We start from the raw sequence: 16212 nt of genomic DNA, 5'->3' as shown, positions 1-16212 counted from the left end.
ACCTTTTGTCTTCTACCTGAAGACTTTGAAATTATGTTTCAAAGGAGACTTATGATAAATATCAGGCTCATAAAGCAGTAGAGAACCAAGCTGAATATAGAAAGTACAAAAAATGAAATAAGAGGGGCAAAGAGAGTGTATGAGAATAGATTAGCGGGTAACATAAAAGGGAACCCAAAAATCTTCTATAAACATATAAATATTAAAAAGGGTAGTCAAAGGATGAGGTTGATTAGGGACCAAAATGGAGATCATCTTGTAAAGGCAGAGAGCATGGCTGAGGTACTAAATGAGTACTTTGCACCTGTCTTCACTAAAGAAGATTCTGCCAATGTCACAGTAAAGGAGGAGGTAGTAGAGAAATTGGATAGGATAAAAATAGATAAAGAGGAGGTACTTAAAAGGTTGGCAGCGCTCAAAGTAGAAGTGTGGCCCGGTCCAGATGGGATGCATCCTAGGTTGCTGAGGAAAGTAAGGATGGAGATAGCGGATGCTCTTGGCACAATCTTCCAATCCTCTTTATATATGGGAGTGATGCCAGAGGACTGGAGGATTGCAAATGTTACACCCTTAGTTTTGTTCTGGGATAAAATTAATTGTCATTTGGAAAAACATGGATTAATCAATGAGAACCTGCATGAATTTGTAAAAGACGAATCATGTTTCACTAACTTCATTGAGTTCGATGAAGTAATGGAGAGGGTTGATGTGTTTATGTACTTTCAAAAGGTTCAGCAGCCAACTTCCTGGCACCACGGGTAGCTCTGCTGCACAGGCTGGGAGGAAAAAGAGTGGCAGAGCTATAGTGATAGGGGACTCAATTGTAAGGGGAATAGACAGGCGTTTCTGCGGCCGCAACCGAGACTCCAGGATGGTGTGTTGCCTCCCTGGTGCAAGGATCAAGGATGTCTCGGAGCGGCTACAGAACATTTTGGAGGGGGAGGGCGAACAGCCAGCTGTCGTGGTGCACATAGGCACCAACGATATAGGTAAAAAAGGGGATGAGGTCCTAAAAGCAGAATATAGGGAGTTAGGAGGTAAATTAAAAAATAGGACCTCAAAGGTAGTAATCTCAGGATTGCTGCCAGTGCCACGTGTTAGTCAGAGTAGAAATAGGAGGATATTTCAAATGAATACGTGGCTAGAGGAATGGTGCAAGGGGGAGGGATTCAAATTCCTGGGACACTGGAAACGGTTCTGGGGGAGGTGGGACCAGTACAAACTGGATGGTCTGCACCTGGGCAGGGCCGGGACCGCTGTCCTAGGAGGAGTGTTTGCTAGTGCTGTTGGGGAGGGTTTAAACTAAAGTGGCAGGGGGTTGGGAACCTGAGCAGGGAGAGAGAGGAAAGCGTAACAGGAAGGGACAGAAGGTATGGAGTAATAGGTAAAGTGTTAAAAAAGGAAAAAGCAGGAACTAAGCGTCACAAAACAGATTTGAAAGTTCTTTATCTGAATGCACGTAGCATTCGTAATAATATGGACGAGTTAACGGCACAAATAACTACGTATGGGTATGATCTTGTGGCCATTACAGAAACATGGCTGCAGGGTGACAACGACTGGGAATTAAATATGCCAGGGTATTTAACAATCAGGAAGGACAGGCAGGAAGGAAGGGGAGGTGGGGTGGCTATGTTAATAAAGGAAGGAATCACTGTAATACAGAGAAATGATATTGGGACAAAGCATCAAGATAATGAAACAGTTTGGGTGGAGATAAGGAATAATAAGGGAAAAAAAACATTAGTGGGCGTAGTATATAGGCCTCCTAATAGTTGCAACTCTGCTGGAAGAAGTATTAATCAGGAGATAGTCGGGGCATGTAATAAGGGAACAGCCATAATTATGGGGGATTTTAATTATCATATTAACTGGACAAATCAAATTGGGCAGAGCAGCCTTGAGGACGAGTTCATTGAGTGCATCAGGGATGGATTTCTTGAGCAGTATGTAACTGATCCTACAAGGGGGCAGGCAACCTTGGACCTGGTCCTGTGTAATGAGTCAGGATTAATTAATAATGTCCTAGTTAAGGATCCCCTTGGAACGAGCGACCACAACATGGTTTAATTCCATATCCAATTAGAGGGTGAGAAGGTTGATTCTCAAACAAGCGTACTGAGCTTGAATAAAGGAGACTATGATGGTATGAGAGCGGAATTGATTAAAGTGGACTGGGAAAATAGATTAAAGGGTAAGACGGTACATGAGCAGTGGTGTTCATTTAGGGAGTTATTTTACAACTTTCAAAATAAATATATTCCACTGAGGAAAAAAGGGTGTAAAAGAAATGACAGCCACCCGTGGCTAAGTAAAGAAATCAAGGATAGTATCCGACTAAAAACAAGGACATATAAGGTAGCCAAACTTAGTGGGAGGATAGAAGATTGGGAATTCTTCAAAAGACAGCAAAAAGTAACTAAAGGATTGATTAAGAAAGCGAAGTTAGATTATGAAAAGAAATTAGCAAAAAATATAAAAACAGATAGCAAGAGTTTCTATAGTTATATAAAAAGAAAAAGGGTGGCTAAGGCAAACATAGGTCCCTTAGAGGATGAGACCGGGAAATTAATGGTGGGAAACATGGAGATGGCAAAAATGCTGAACAAATATTTTGTTTCAGTCTTTACAGTAGAGGACACTAAGAATATCCCAACACTGGACAAACAGGGGACTCTCGGGGGGGAGGAGCTAAATACGATTAAAATCACTCAGGAGATGGTACTCAGTAAAATAATGGGACTCAAGGCGGATAAATCCCCTGGACCTGATGGCTTCCATCCTAGGGTCTTGAGGGAAGTGGCAGTAGGGATTGTGGATGCTTTGGTGATAGTTTTCCAAAATTCCCTGGACTCAGGAGAGGTCCCGGCAGATTGGAAAACTGCTAATGTAACACCGTTATTTAAAAAGGGTAGTAGGCAGAAGGCTGGAAATTATAGGCCAGTTAGCTTAACATCTGTGGTGGGTAAAATTTTGGAGTCTATTATTAAGGAGACAGTAACGGAACATTTAGATAAGCATAATTTAATAGGACAAAGTCAGCATGGCTTTATGAAGGGGAAGTCATGTCTGACAAATTTGCTTGAGTTCTTCGAGGATATAACGTATAGGGTGGATAAAGGGGAACCAGTGGACATAGTGTATTTAGACTTCCAGAAGGCATTCGACAAGGTGCCACATAAAAGATTATTACTTAAGATAAAAAATCACGGGATTGGGGGTAATATTCTGGCATGGGTGGAGGATTGGTTATCGAACAGGAAGCAGAGAGTTGGGATAAATGGTTCATTTTCGGACTGGCAACCAGTAACCAGTGGTGTTCCACAGGGGTCGGTGCTGGGTCCCCAACTCTTTACAATCTATATTAACGATTTGGAGGAGGGGACCGAGTGCAACATATCAAAATTTGCAGATGATACAAAGATGGGAGGGAAAGTAGAGAGTGAGGAGGACATAAAAAACCTGCAAGGGGATATAGACAGGCTGGGTGAGTGGGCGGAGATTTGGCAGATGCAATATAATATTGGAAAATGTGAGGTTATGCACTTTGGCAGGAAAAATCAGAGAGCAAGTTATTTTCTTAATGGCGAGAGACTGGAAAGTACTGCAGTACAAAGGGATCTGGGGGTCCTAGTGCAAGAAAATCAAAAAGTTGGTATGCAGGTGCAGCAGGTGATCAAGAAAGCCAACGGAATGTTGGCTTTTATTGCTAGGGGGATAGAATATAAAAACAAGGAGGTATTGCTGCAGTTATATAAGGTATTGGTGAGACCGCACCTGGAATACTGCATACAGTTTTGGTCTCCATACTTAAGAAAAGACATACTTGCTCTCGAGGCAGGACAAAGAAGGTTCACTCGGTTAATCCCGGGGATGAGGGGGCGGACATATGAGGAGAGGTTGAGTAGATTGGGACTCTACTCATTGGAGTTCAGAAGAATGAGAGGCGATCTTATTGAAACATATAAGATTGTGAAGGGTCTTGATCGGGTGGATGCAGTAAGGATGTTCCCAAAGATGGGTGAAACTAGAACTAGGGGGCATAATCTTAGAATAAGGGGCTGCTCTTTCAAAACTGAGATGAGGAGAAACTTCTTCACTCAGAGGGTGGTAGGTCTGTGGAATTTGCTGCCCCAGGAAGCTGTGGAAGCTACATCATTAGATAAATTTAAAACAGAAATAGACAGTTTCCTCGAAGTAAAGGGAATTTGGGGTTATGGGGAGCGGGCAGGAAATTGGACATGAAGCTGAGTTCGGATCGGTCAATGCCCTGTGGGTGGCGGAGAGGGCCCAGGGGCTATGTGGCCGGGTCCTGCTCCGACTTCTTGTGTTCTTTAGATTTGTGGTTGGGATCAGATCAGCCATGATCTTATTGAATGGCGGAGCAGGCTCGAGGGGCCGATTGGCCTACTCCTGCTCCAATTTCTTATGTTCTTATGTTCTTATGTTCTTATGTTCTATAAAGTACCACATAATAGACTTGTCAGCAAAATTGAAGCCCATGGGATTAAAGGGGCAGTGGTAGTGAGGATACAAAATTGGCTAACGGACAGAAAGCAGAGTAGTGGTGAACGGTTGTTTTTCAGGCTGGAGGAAGTATACAGTGGTGACCCAAGGAGTCGGTAGTACGACCATAGGTCTTTTTGATATATATTAATGACCTGGACTTGGGTGTACAGGGCATAATTTCAAAGTTTACAGGTGATGTGAAGCTCTGAAATGTAGTAAACAGTGAGGGATATAGCAACAGACTTCAAGAGGGCATAGACAGACTGGTGAAATGGGCAGACACATGGCAGACGCAATTTAACACAGAAGTGTGAAGTGATGCATTTTGGCGGGAAGAATGAGGAGAGGCAATATAAACTAAATGGTACAATTTTAAAGGGGGTGCAGGAACAGAGACACCTGGGGGTGGGGGGTGGTGCGGGTGTACGTACAGAAATCTTTGAAGGTGGCAGGACAAGTTGAGAAAGCTGTTTTAAAAAAAGCATACGGCTTTATAAAGAAAGGCATAGAGCACAAAAGCAAGGAAGTTAGGCTAAACCTTTACAAATCACTGGTTAGGCCCTAGCAAGAGTACCGTGTCCAGTTCTGGGCACCATACTTTAGGAAGGATGTCAAGACCTCAGAGAAGTTGCAGAGAGGATTTATTATAATGGTGCCAGGGATGAGGGACTTCAGTTGCATGGAGAGACTGGAGAATCTGGGGTTGTTCTCCTTAGAGCAGAGTAGGTTAAGGGGAGATTTGATAGAGGTGTGCAAAATCACGAAGGGTTTATCATTCTATAATTCCATGTCCAAACCACAAAAACCATGGAGTCTGGGAGGGCACAAAGTTTAAATCATTGTCATCGGTTTGCTTATGTCTCAAGTTGGTATTACTAACAGATCTAGGTGTTCTGATTATCTACCGAAACTAGGATATATCCCATTGGGCCCTGGTGCTTTGTCTTCCTTTAGCCTAACTGACATCTAAAATTTTCCTTTAAATCAGTCACAATATCAGGTGTCAGCCTTGGCTCTGTGGCAGCACCCTTGCCTCTGAGTCTGAAGGTTGTGGATTCAGACTCCAGACCCATAAGCAATATGGTTGATTCTTAAATCGCCCTTTGAAATAGCCTAGCAAGCCACTCATTTGTACAATCTCGCTGCAGAAAGTCACAATAAAAATAAAACCGGATGGACCACCCGGCACTGGACACGACAAAGGCAAACCAAGCCCAGTCGACCCTGCAAAATCCTCCTAACATCTGGGGACTTGTGCCAAAATTGGGAGAGCTGTCCCACAGATTAGTCAAGCAACAGCCTGACATAGCCATACTCACAGAATCATACCTTTCAGCCAACATCCCAGACTCTTCCATCACCATCCCTGGGTATGTCCTGTCCCACTGGCAGGACAGACTGACCAGTGGTGGTACCGTGGTATACAGTCAGGAGGGAGTGGCCCTGGGAGTCCTCAACATTGACTCCGGAGCCCATGAAATCTCATGGCATCAGATCAAACATGGGCAAGGAAACCTCCTGCTGATTACCACCTACCGCCCTCCCTCAGCTGATGAATCAGTCCTCCTCCATGTTGAACACCACTTGGAGGAAGCACTGAGGGTAGCAAGGGCATAGAATGTACTCTGGGCGGGGGACTTCAATGTCCATCACCAAGAGCGGCTCGGTAGCACCACTACTGATCAAGCTGGCCGAGTCCTGAAGGACATAGCTGCCAGACTGGGGCTGTGGCAGGTGGTGAGCGAACCAACATGAGGGAGAAACCTACTTTACCTCATCCTCACCAATCTACCTGTCGCAAATGCATCTGTCCATGACAGTATTGGTAGGAGTGACAACCACACAGTCCTCGTGGAGACGAAGTCCCATCTTCGCACTGAGGACACCATCCATTGTATTGTATGGCACTCTCCCCGTGCTAAATGGGATCGATTCAGAACAGATCTAGCAGCGCAAAACTGGGCGTCCATGAGGCGCTGTGGGCCATCAGTAGCAGCAGAATTGTATTCCAGCACAATCTGTATAGACAGTGCCAAGCGACTCCACAGCCAACGGATCAGATCAAAGCTCTGCAGTCCTGCCACATCCAGTCGTGAATGGTGGTGGACAATTAAACAACTAACAGGAGGAGGAGACTATGTAAACATCCCCATCCTCAATTATGGCAGAGCCCAGCACGTGAGTGCAAAAGACAAGGCTGAAGCGTTTGCAACCATCTTCAGCCAGAAGTGCCGAGTGGATGATCCATCTCGGCCTCCTCCCGATATCCCCAACATCACAGAAGCCGGTCTTCAGCCAATTTGATTCACTCCATGTGATATCAAGAAACCAATCCGACCAATTACTACCCCATCAGTCTACTCTCAATCATCAGCAAAGTGACAAAGGTGTCGTCGACAGTGCTATGAAGCAGCACTTGCTCACCAACAACCTGCCCACCGATGCTCAGTTTGGGTTCCGCCACGACCTTGTTGGAGCTGCATTCATGCAGGCAAGTGGAGAGTATTCCATCACACTCCTGACTTGTGCCTTCGGCTCCAGACCTCATTAGAACCATGGACAAATGAGCTGAATTCCAGAGGTGAGGTCAGAGTGACTGCCCTTGACATCAAGGCAGCATTTGACCAAGTGTGGCACCAAGGAGCCCTAGTAAAATTGAAGTCAATGGGAATCATGGGGAAAAATCTCCAGTGGCTGGAGTCATACCTAGCACAAAGGAAGATGGTGGTGGTTGTTGGAAGCCAATCATCTCAGTCCCAGGACAATGCTGCAGGAGTACCTCAGGGCAGTGTCCTAGGCCCAATCATCTTCAGCTGCTTCATCAATGACCTTCCCTCCATCATAAGGCCAGAAATGGGGATGATTGTAGTGTTCAGTTCCATTCGCGACCACTCTGATAATGAAGCAGTCCGTACCTGCATGCAGCAAGACCTGGGCAACATCCAAGCTTGGGCTGGTAAGTGGCAAGTAACATTCGCGCCAGACAATGACCATCTCCAACAAGAGAGTCTAACCACTTCCCCTTGACATTCAACGGCATTACCATTGCTGAATCCCCCACCATCAACATCCGGGAGGTCACCATTAACCAGAAATTTAACCGGACCAGCCATTTAAATACTGTAGCTACAAGAGCAGGTCAGAGGCTTGGTGTTCTGCAGCGAGTGACTCATCTCCTGACTCCCCAAGCCTTTCCACCATCTACAAGGCACAAGTCAGGAGCGTGATGGAATACTCTCCACTTGCCTGCATGAATGCAGCTCCTAACACGACTCAAGAAGCTCGACACCATCCAGGACAAAGCAGCCCGCTTGATTAGTGCCCCATCCACCACCCTAAACATTCACTCCCTTCACCACCGGCGCACCGTGCACCATCTACAGGATGCACTGCAGAAACTCGCCAAGGCTTCTTCGACAGCACCTCCCAGACCCGCAACCTCTACCACCTAGAAGGACAAGGGCAGTAGGCACATGGGAACACCACCACCTGCACATTTCCCTCCAAGTCACACACCATCCAAACTTAGAAATATATCGCCGTTCCTTCATCGTCATTGGGTCAAAATCCTGGAACTCCCTACCTAACAGCACTGTGGGAGAACTTTCATCACACGGACTGCAGCGGTTCAAGAAGGTGGCTCATCACCACCTTCACAAGGGCAATTAGGGATGGGCAATTAATGCTGGCCTTGCCAGCGATGCCCACATCCCACGAACGAATTTTTAAAAATGCCTCTCCAGAAACTTGAATACAGAATCTAGACCGACCCCTCAGTGCAGTAATGGAGTGCTGCACTGTCGGAGGTGCTGTCTTTCAGATGAGACGCTAAACTGAGGCTCTGTCTGCCCTCTCAGGTGGATGTAAAAGACCCCATGGCACTACTCAAAGAAGAACAGGGGAGTACTCCCTGGTGTCCTGGCCAATATTTATCCCTCAACCAACATCACTAAAACATTATCTGGTCATTATTTCATTGCTGTTTGAGAGACCTTGCTGTGCACAAAAAGGCTGCCGCGGTTCCCAAGATTACAACAGTGACTACATTTTAAAAGTACTTCATTGAATATAATGTGCTTTGGGACATCCTGAGGTCATGAAAGACTATGTAAATGCAAGTTCTTCCTTTCTTTATAATATCGCTCTCAGCCACTTTGCGATTCACCTCCGCTCCAACATCCTTCTCTTTCATAAAGACTGATGGAATTATTAAATATTTCTACCATTTTTTGATCATTACCTACAAATTGAAAATCCTCTCCTCAGCATCCAACCTTGCTTTTAAAAATGTGTTTTTTTAACTGATGGAACAGTAAAATATTTCACAATTATTTCTGATGTTTAATGAAACTTTTTCCTCATACTCTCAGCTTTCCTCATCCAGCTCGTAACCTCTTATTTTCTTGTGTTCCTTTAGCTTTTCGATTAATTTCCTTACAGGTCCTCTTTATTCTTAATTGGTTTCTAACCTTTATTCATCCATGGCATTCTAAAACTGCTAGTAGTTTCCTTCATTTTTAATGCAATCAACCTATTCCCTACTGTTGCAATCTTTTTTTAAAAACATAACAATCTCGTTGCTGCTCTACAATAACTTGCATTTATATAGCACCTTTAACGTAGTAAAATGTCCCTAGGCGCTTTACAGGAGCGTTACCATACAAAATTTGACCCCGAGCCACATAAGGAGATATTAGGACAGGTGATCAAAAGCTTGGTCAAAGAGGTAGGTTTTAAGAAGCGTCTTAAAGGAGGAGTGAGGTAGAGGGGTTTAGGGAAGGAATTCCAGAGCTTAGGACCTAGGCAGCTGAAGGCACGGTCACCAATGGTGGAGCAATGAAAATTGTGGATGCGCAAAAGGCAAGAATTAGAGGACAGCAGACACCTTGGAGAGTTGTCAAGCTGGAGGAGGTTACAGATATAGGGAGGTGAGGCCATGAAGGGATTTGAAAACAAGGATGAGAATTTTAAAATTGAAGCATTGCCAGACCAGGAGCCAATGTAGGTCAGCGAGCTCCGGGGGATGGGACTGGGTGCGAGTTAGGATGCGGGCAGCAGCTCAAGTTTATGGAGGGTGGAAGATGGGAGACCTGTGTGCTAATTTCTCCTTCCATTTCACCTCAGCTAGCTCACACCTCATCTTTCAAAAATCAGCCCCAATTAAATCTGTTTTTTGTACTGACTTCAAGTTACAATATAAGTCTCAGACATACAGGTGTTACACTCAGCAAATTCTCGTCTACTCTGTACTGGGCAAGAATAATTTAAAATGTGAATTTTATTGCATCATACGCCATTTGAATCGTGGATGTATTCACTTAACTACGTGCTGACAGATTTCACTGTAAAAATGGAAAGTAACAATAAACGTGTGCAAAACAGTGGTTCGGCCACAGTTAAGAGTAGTGTACCATCTTGGGCGCCCAACTACAGAAAACCAGAGAATGTACAATGCAGATTCACCAGGGAATGATGCTATGGACGGGAATCTATGGCCCAGAATTTGCTGCCAAAATAATGGCACATTTTAATGCGCATGCCTTTGTAAATGTGTAAATTGTCCAGCAACTTGTGTTGAGGAAGAGATACTCCGCGAATAGCAACAAGTTGCTGGACGATTTGCCCTGTTCCACCGTTAGCTTCGTAAAGACGGCAGCTTGTCCTTAACCTCCCCGTGAGTTTCATGAAGTTGTTGGATTTGCACATTAATTGCCCATTAAACTCACCACAGAAAGTTCAGTCTAGTAATTAATAGCTTAAGTACCCTTTTAAGAACATGATAATTGTTAATGACTGCCAATCAACCTCTGGCTTAGAAAGTGAACAATTTAAACCACGGAGTATCATTCCTTTGGGTAGTGAATTTAAAAATGTCAAATTTTAAAATTTTTCTTACTTTTCCTTTCTCTTTTTTCTCTCCCTTACTCCAATCTTTCTTTCTGTACCTGATTTGATATTGAAGTCACCCACTCTGATTCATCCGCCTTCTCAGTTCTTCCTCTGTTTATTTATCAATCCATAAATCTCATTAAGGGGGTACACTGTTGCTCCTGCCGGTCGCCAAGGTCCATTGTCCTCGCCACACCATTATCAGCTCGCACTTGCAGAGCAACATTTTAATTTTTTTTTTAAAAAGAGCTGAAGGTTGCAAGAAAAGTCTAACTAACCAGGCATGCCACGAAATGCCCTGCTACACCAAATTCCGGCCCATTAGTCACGAGAAGAGACAAGAAACTGGGACACCTTCCTCCGCAGCAGAGAAGGCAAAGAGTTTTATTGAAGTGTTTTAATGAAATAAATAGAAAAAGACTACTTCCTCTAATGATGAGTCTTCATCAATTTAAAATTGTTACTAAATAACAACTTGCATTTATATAGTGCCTTTAACGTAATAAAACATCCCAAAGTGCTTCACAGGAGCGTTTTCAAACAAAATTTTACACCGAGCCACTTAAGGAGCTATTAGGACAAGTGACCAAAAGCTTAGTCAAAGAGGTAGGTTTTGGGGAGCGTCTTAAAAGGAGGAGGGGGTAGAGAAGTGGAGGTTTAGAGAGGGAATTCCAGACATTCGGGCCTAGGCAGCTAAAGGCACAGCCGCCATTGGTGGAACAATTAAAATCGGGGACGCGTGAGGGGCAAAAATTGGAGGAGCGCAGAGATCTCGGGAGGTTGTAGGGCTGGAGGAGGTTACAGAGATAGGGAGGGGCAAGGCTGTGGAGAGATTTGAAAACAAGGATGAGAATTTTAAAATCGAGGTGCCCCGGACCGGGAGCCAATGTAGGTCACAAGCACAGGGGTGATGGGTGAACAGGACTTGGTGCGCATTAGGATATGGGCATCAGAATTTGGGACAAGCTCAAGTTTATGGAGGGTGGAAGATGGGAGGCCAGGAGAGCATTGGAATAGTCAAGTCTAGAGGTAATAAAGGTATGGATAAGGGATACAGCAGTAAATGAGCTGAGGCAGGGGCGGAGATGGGCGATGGGTGGAAGTAGGTGGATATGGGATGTGGTCAGAAGCTCATCTCAGGGTCAAATAGGATGCCACGGTTGCAAACGGTCTGGTTCAGCCTCAGATAGATAGTGGCCAGGGAGAAGGATGGAATCGGTGGCTAGGAACCAGAGTTTGTGGCGGGGACCAAAGACAATGGCTTCGGTTTTCCCAATATTTAGTTGGAGGAAATTTTTGCTCATCCAATACTGGATGTCGGATAAGCAGCGTGACAAATGAGAGATAGTAGAGGGGTCGAGAGAGGTGGTGGTGAGGTAGAGCTTGGTGTCGTCAGCGCACATGTGGAACCTGATGTTGTGTTCTCGGATGATGTCGCCGAGGGGCAGCATGTAGATGAGAAATAGGAGGGGGCCAAGGATTGATCTTTGGGGGACTCCAGAGGTAATGGTGCGGGAGCGGGAAGAGAAGCCATTGCAGGTGATTCTCTGGCTACAACTGGATAGATAAGGATGGAACTAGGCGAGCACAGTCCTATGGGGCATAATCTTAGAAGGGGCTGCTCTTTCAAAACTGAGATGAGGAGAAACTTCTTCACTCAGAGGGTAGTAGGTCTGTGGAATTTGCTGCCCCAGGAAGCTGTGGAAGCTACATCATTAAATAAATTTAAAACAGAAATAGACAGTTGCCTAGAAGTAAAGGGAATTAGGGGTTACGGGGAGCGGGCAGGAAATTGGACATGAATTTAGATTTGAGGTTAGGATCAGATCAGCCATGATCTTATTGAATGGCGGAGCAGGCTCGAGGGGCCGAATGGCCTACTCCTGCTCCTATTTCTTATGTTCTTATGTTCTATGTGAGGAGGGGGGGGTTAGGAGAAATTCCTTTACACTGTTGGCCTCTTGGAGCATGGAATACTTTGCTACAGGGAATGGTTGAGGCAGAGAGCACTGAATCTTAAGGGAAATTGGATAAATATTTGAAGCAGATGACAATACAGGGATATGCAGAGAGTACAGGGCACTTTGATTAATTCTGGATTGCTCTAACAAAGAGCCAGCAGAGATAATAGACCAAATGGCCTCCTTTTGTGCTGTAAACATGTATGGTTCTATGGCAACTTAACATATTCATCAAAACCCAGCTTCTGCAACAAAGAACTTCTGCCAGCATACAACTGCAGCAGATAAAAATGGTGAGAAATACTAATTATCAACTTAGTAGAAAAGTTAAACTTGAGCATGGAATTGGATAAACAAAGCAAAGGCCATTGTAATAAAAAAAACTTTGTAAAAAGTGAGAAATTACATAAGTCATAGACACAAGAGGATCAAAGGGATCTTTGCAAACAAAATGCAGTACCCAAGATGCTCCCATAGCCTTTAGCAAGGACAAGATTGGGCGCAACTATGATGCTTTCTGTGGTCATAAAGTTGCAGACACCACCATCTATGCTCATGCATGCAAAACAGAGAAAGGGGAAAAAGCTTGAGGGAAAATGGGAAGTTGACAAAAAATAAATTAAGTACATATTTTTGTCTAAAATGCTCTTCATCCAACAGCACAACAGAGTTAAATGCATCATGTGATAACCTGCAGGAAATTAACCACATCCCACAATTCTGTGTTCATCTTTGATCACCTGGTACACAGAGCAAGCAAATGGGAGGATTTCCTGCTAGGTCTGCTCCTGGGTGGGCCTGACAAAATCCACGATGTATAAGATAACTGGGGAGGGCATCTCCATATGCCTGTTCATGTTTCGATCTCTGACACACTCAGGTGACCAAAGAGTATAAACACCGACCCAGAATTTGCTGCAGCGCGACATCTCACTGCGTGACCCGTTGGTTAGATTTTTTTTCCTCAACTTTCAGTTTAAAGTTTGGGGGAAGAGGTTTCCAAATTTCCACTACCCTTTGTGTGAAGAAGTGCTCCCTGACATCACCATTGAATGGATTAGCTCTAATTTAAGGTTATGCCCCCTTGTTCTGAACTTCCCCAGAAGAAATGGTTTCTCTCCATCTTATCAACTCCTTTAATCACCGTAAAGACCTCAATTACATCACCCCTTAATCTTCCATACTCAAGGGAATTCAAGCCTAGTCTATGCAACCTGTCCTCATAATTTAACACATTTAGCCCCAGTATCATTCTGGTGAATCTGCACTGCACCCCTTCCAAGGCCCCTTGTTGAAGTTGTACAGGACATTAGTAAGGCCACACTTGGAATACTGTGTACAGTTCTGGTCACCCTATTATAGAAAGGATATTATTAAACTAGAAAGAGTGCAGAAAAGATTTACTAGGATGCTACCGGGACTTGATGGTTTGACTTACAGGGAGAGGTTGGATAGACTGGGACTTTTTTCCCTGGAGAGTAGGAGGTTAAGGGGTGATCTTATAGAAGTTTATAAAATAATGAGGGGCATAGATAAGGTAGATAGTCAAAATCTTTTCCCAAATGTAGGGGAGTCTATAACGAGGGGACATAGATTTAAGGTGAGAGGGGAGAGATACAAAAGGGTCCAGAAGGGCAATTTTTTCACTCAAAGGGTGGTGAGTGTCTGGAACGAGCTGCCAGAGGCAGTAGTAGAGGCGGGTACAATTTTGTCTTTTAAAAAGCATTTGGACAGTTAGGGAGATGGGTATAGAGGGATATGGGCCAAGTGCAGGCAATTGGGACTAGCTTAGTGGTATAAACTGGGCGACATGGACATGTTGGGCCGAAGGGCCTGTTTCCATGTTGTAACTTCTATGATTCTATGAATATATTCTTCCTTAGGTGCAATGCCCAGAACCGAACATAGTGCTCTAAATGGGGTCTAGCCAGAGCTTTATATAACTAACAGAATTTCTACCTCTTTTATTCCAGCCCCCTTGAGATAAAGGTCAAAATTCCATTAGCCTTTTAAATTATTTTTTGTACCTGTACTTGGACCCCTAAATCTCTGCTTCTCCACAGTTCCTAACTTCTCACCATTTAGAAAATACTCTGATCTATCTTTCTTAGGCCCAAAGTGGATGACCTCACACTTCCCCACATTGAACTCCATTTGTCACAGTTTTGTCCACTCATTTGATCTTTCAATGTCCCTTTGCAACTTTCTGTTCTCATCTACACTATTTACTGTGAACCGGACTTGGAGCGAGTTAGGATACAGGTAGCAGAGTTTTGTATGAGCTTGCTGACCTACACTGACTCCCAGTCTGGCAACGCCTCAATTTTAAAATTCTCATTCTTGTTTTCAAATCCCTCCATGGTCTCGCCCCTCCCTATCTGTGTAACCTCCTCCAGCCTTATAACCCTCCTCCAACTCTGGCCTCTTGCACATCCCCGATTTTAATTGCTCCACCATTGGCGTCCGTGCCTCAACTGACTAGGTTCTAAACTCTGGAATACCCTCCCTAAACTTTTCCACCTCCTTAAAACCTACCTCTCTGGCCAAGGTTTTGGTCATCTGTCCTAATATCTCCTTACATGGCTCAGTGTCAAATTTTGTTTCATAACACTCCTGTGAAGCACCTTGGGACATTTTACTACGTTAAAGGTGCTATATAAATGCAAGTTGTTGTTGCATCACTTAACTTGGCATCAACAGCAAACTTGGATAAATGGCTCTCTATTCCTTCATCTAACATTTATAAATATAGTGAAAAGCTGAGGCCCCCCCCCCCCCCCCCGGTACCGATCACTGGGGGACACCATCAGATTTATCAAGTAGACTATAGAAAAGTGGTAGGTGGATAGATACACTTAGAGGGAAGCAGCACCAAATAGGTGAAAAATGTAGCAGACAAAACCCCCAGATCACATATAAGTATCCACACACACACCCCCATACCAACGGCAGCACAGGAGGCAGCCATCCAGTGCATCAACTGAAGCTTTAATCCCAGGAGAGTGAATATAAAGTATACATCCAAAAATAGGAGAAAAATGAATATTTTTAAAAAAACAAATAAAACATATTAGGGAAGTCTAACCAGTAATTAAAAGTTAACACCCAAATTAGTTTACATGTGGAGGCCTTTGCATGATTTATGCAGCAGGCTGCCCCTCCACCTTCAACTAAGTGACTTGGCAGTGAGAACGGACTGATCCTGAGGGGGGCATCATCACCCTATAGCCGGCCCCGACCGAACCCCCCTCCAAAGCCGCACCCACCCGACCCGAAAAGGATGCGGCTCGCTGCAACTTTGCTTCCTATGTGTTAGGAATAAATGTAAAACTTGCATTAACCTAAAGGTAAGCACCTGCCCTCCCGCATCACTGGCCGTGCAGGTACCGCTTCATTGACACCGCAGGCCTCGCTCGCGCCTACTCACCCCACGTTCCAAATTCGAACAAAACCCTGAAAAACAGAACACCGGCGGCGTTCTAACTCCCGGAACGTGCCGTGATTGACGGCAGACAGAAACTGCTCGCTCCACTCACTCACTCACTCACTGCCCGCCAGCTGCAGCCTCTGCAAACAGTGAAATCTTAACGAGGAACTTCCTGAGGGGAGGGCGGGGCGGAAGGAAGAAAACTCCAAGTCATTGCATAATTAATGAAAGTGGGGAGGAGTGGGGGCAATGAGATCTCGTTCATCTCTTTTTTAAAAAAAATCCAATTTGTTTTACTGTATCTGGCAGGGAAAAGTGCCTTAATGGTTTTGTGATGTGGCCCATACTCAACAACGGGTGCAGGGTGCTCATGCATTGCTTTGATCTCTAACTTAGTGACATCATTCGGCTGCTTTTGTTGCTCCC

General features: G+C 44.6%; 1 protein-coding gene across 1 annotated transcript in view; it reads right to left on the bottom strand.

Moving 5' to 3' along the window:
- The window catches only part of LOC137319055 (cytosolic non-specific dipeptidase-like), a 46209-nt gene extending 30246 nt beyond the window's left edge, over positions 1–15963 (bottom strand). The window contains exon 1 of the mRNA XM_067981460.1: positions 15787–15963. The gene's annotated coding sequence lies outside the window, so the exon portion shown is untranslated. The remainder of the gene's footprint in view (positions 1–15786) is intronic.
- Positions 15964–16212: the final 249 nt, after the last annotated feature.

The sequence above is a fragment of the Heptranchias perlo genome, chromosome 3, assembly GCF_035084215.1.
Source record: "Heptranchias perlo isolate sHepPer1 chromosome 3, sHepPer1.hap1, whole genome shotgun sequence".
Taxonomy (NCBI): Eukaryota; Metazoa; Chordata; class Chondrichthyes; order Hexanchiformes; family Hexanchidae; genus Heptranchias; species Heptranchias perlo.
This window is presented reverse-complemented; position numbering and strand designations above follow the sequence as displayed.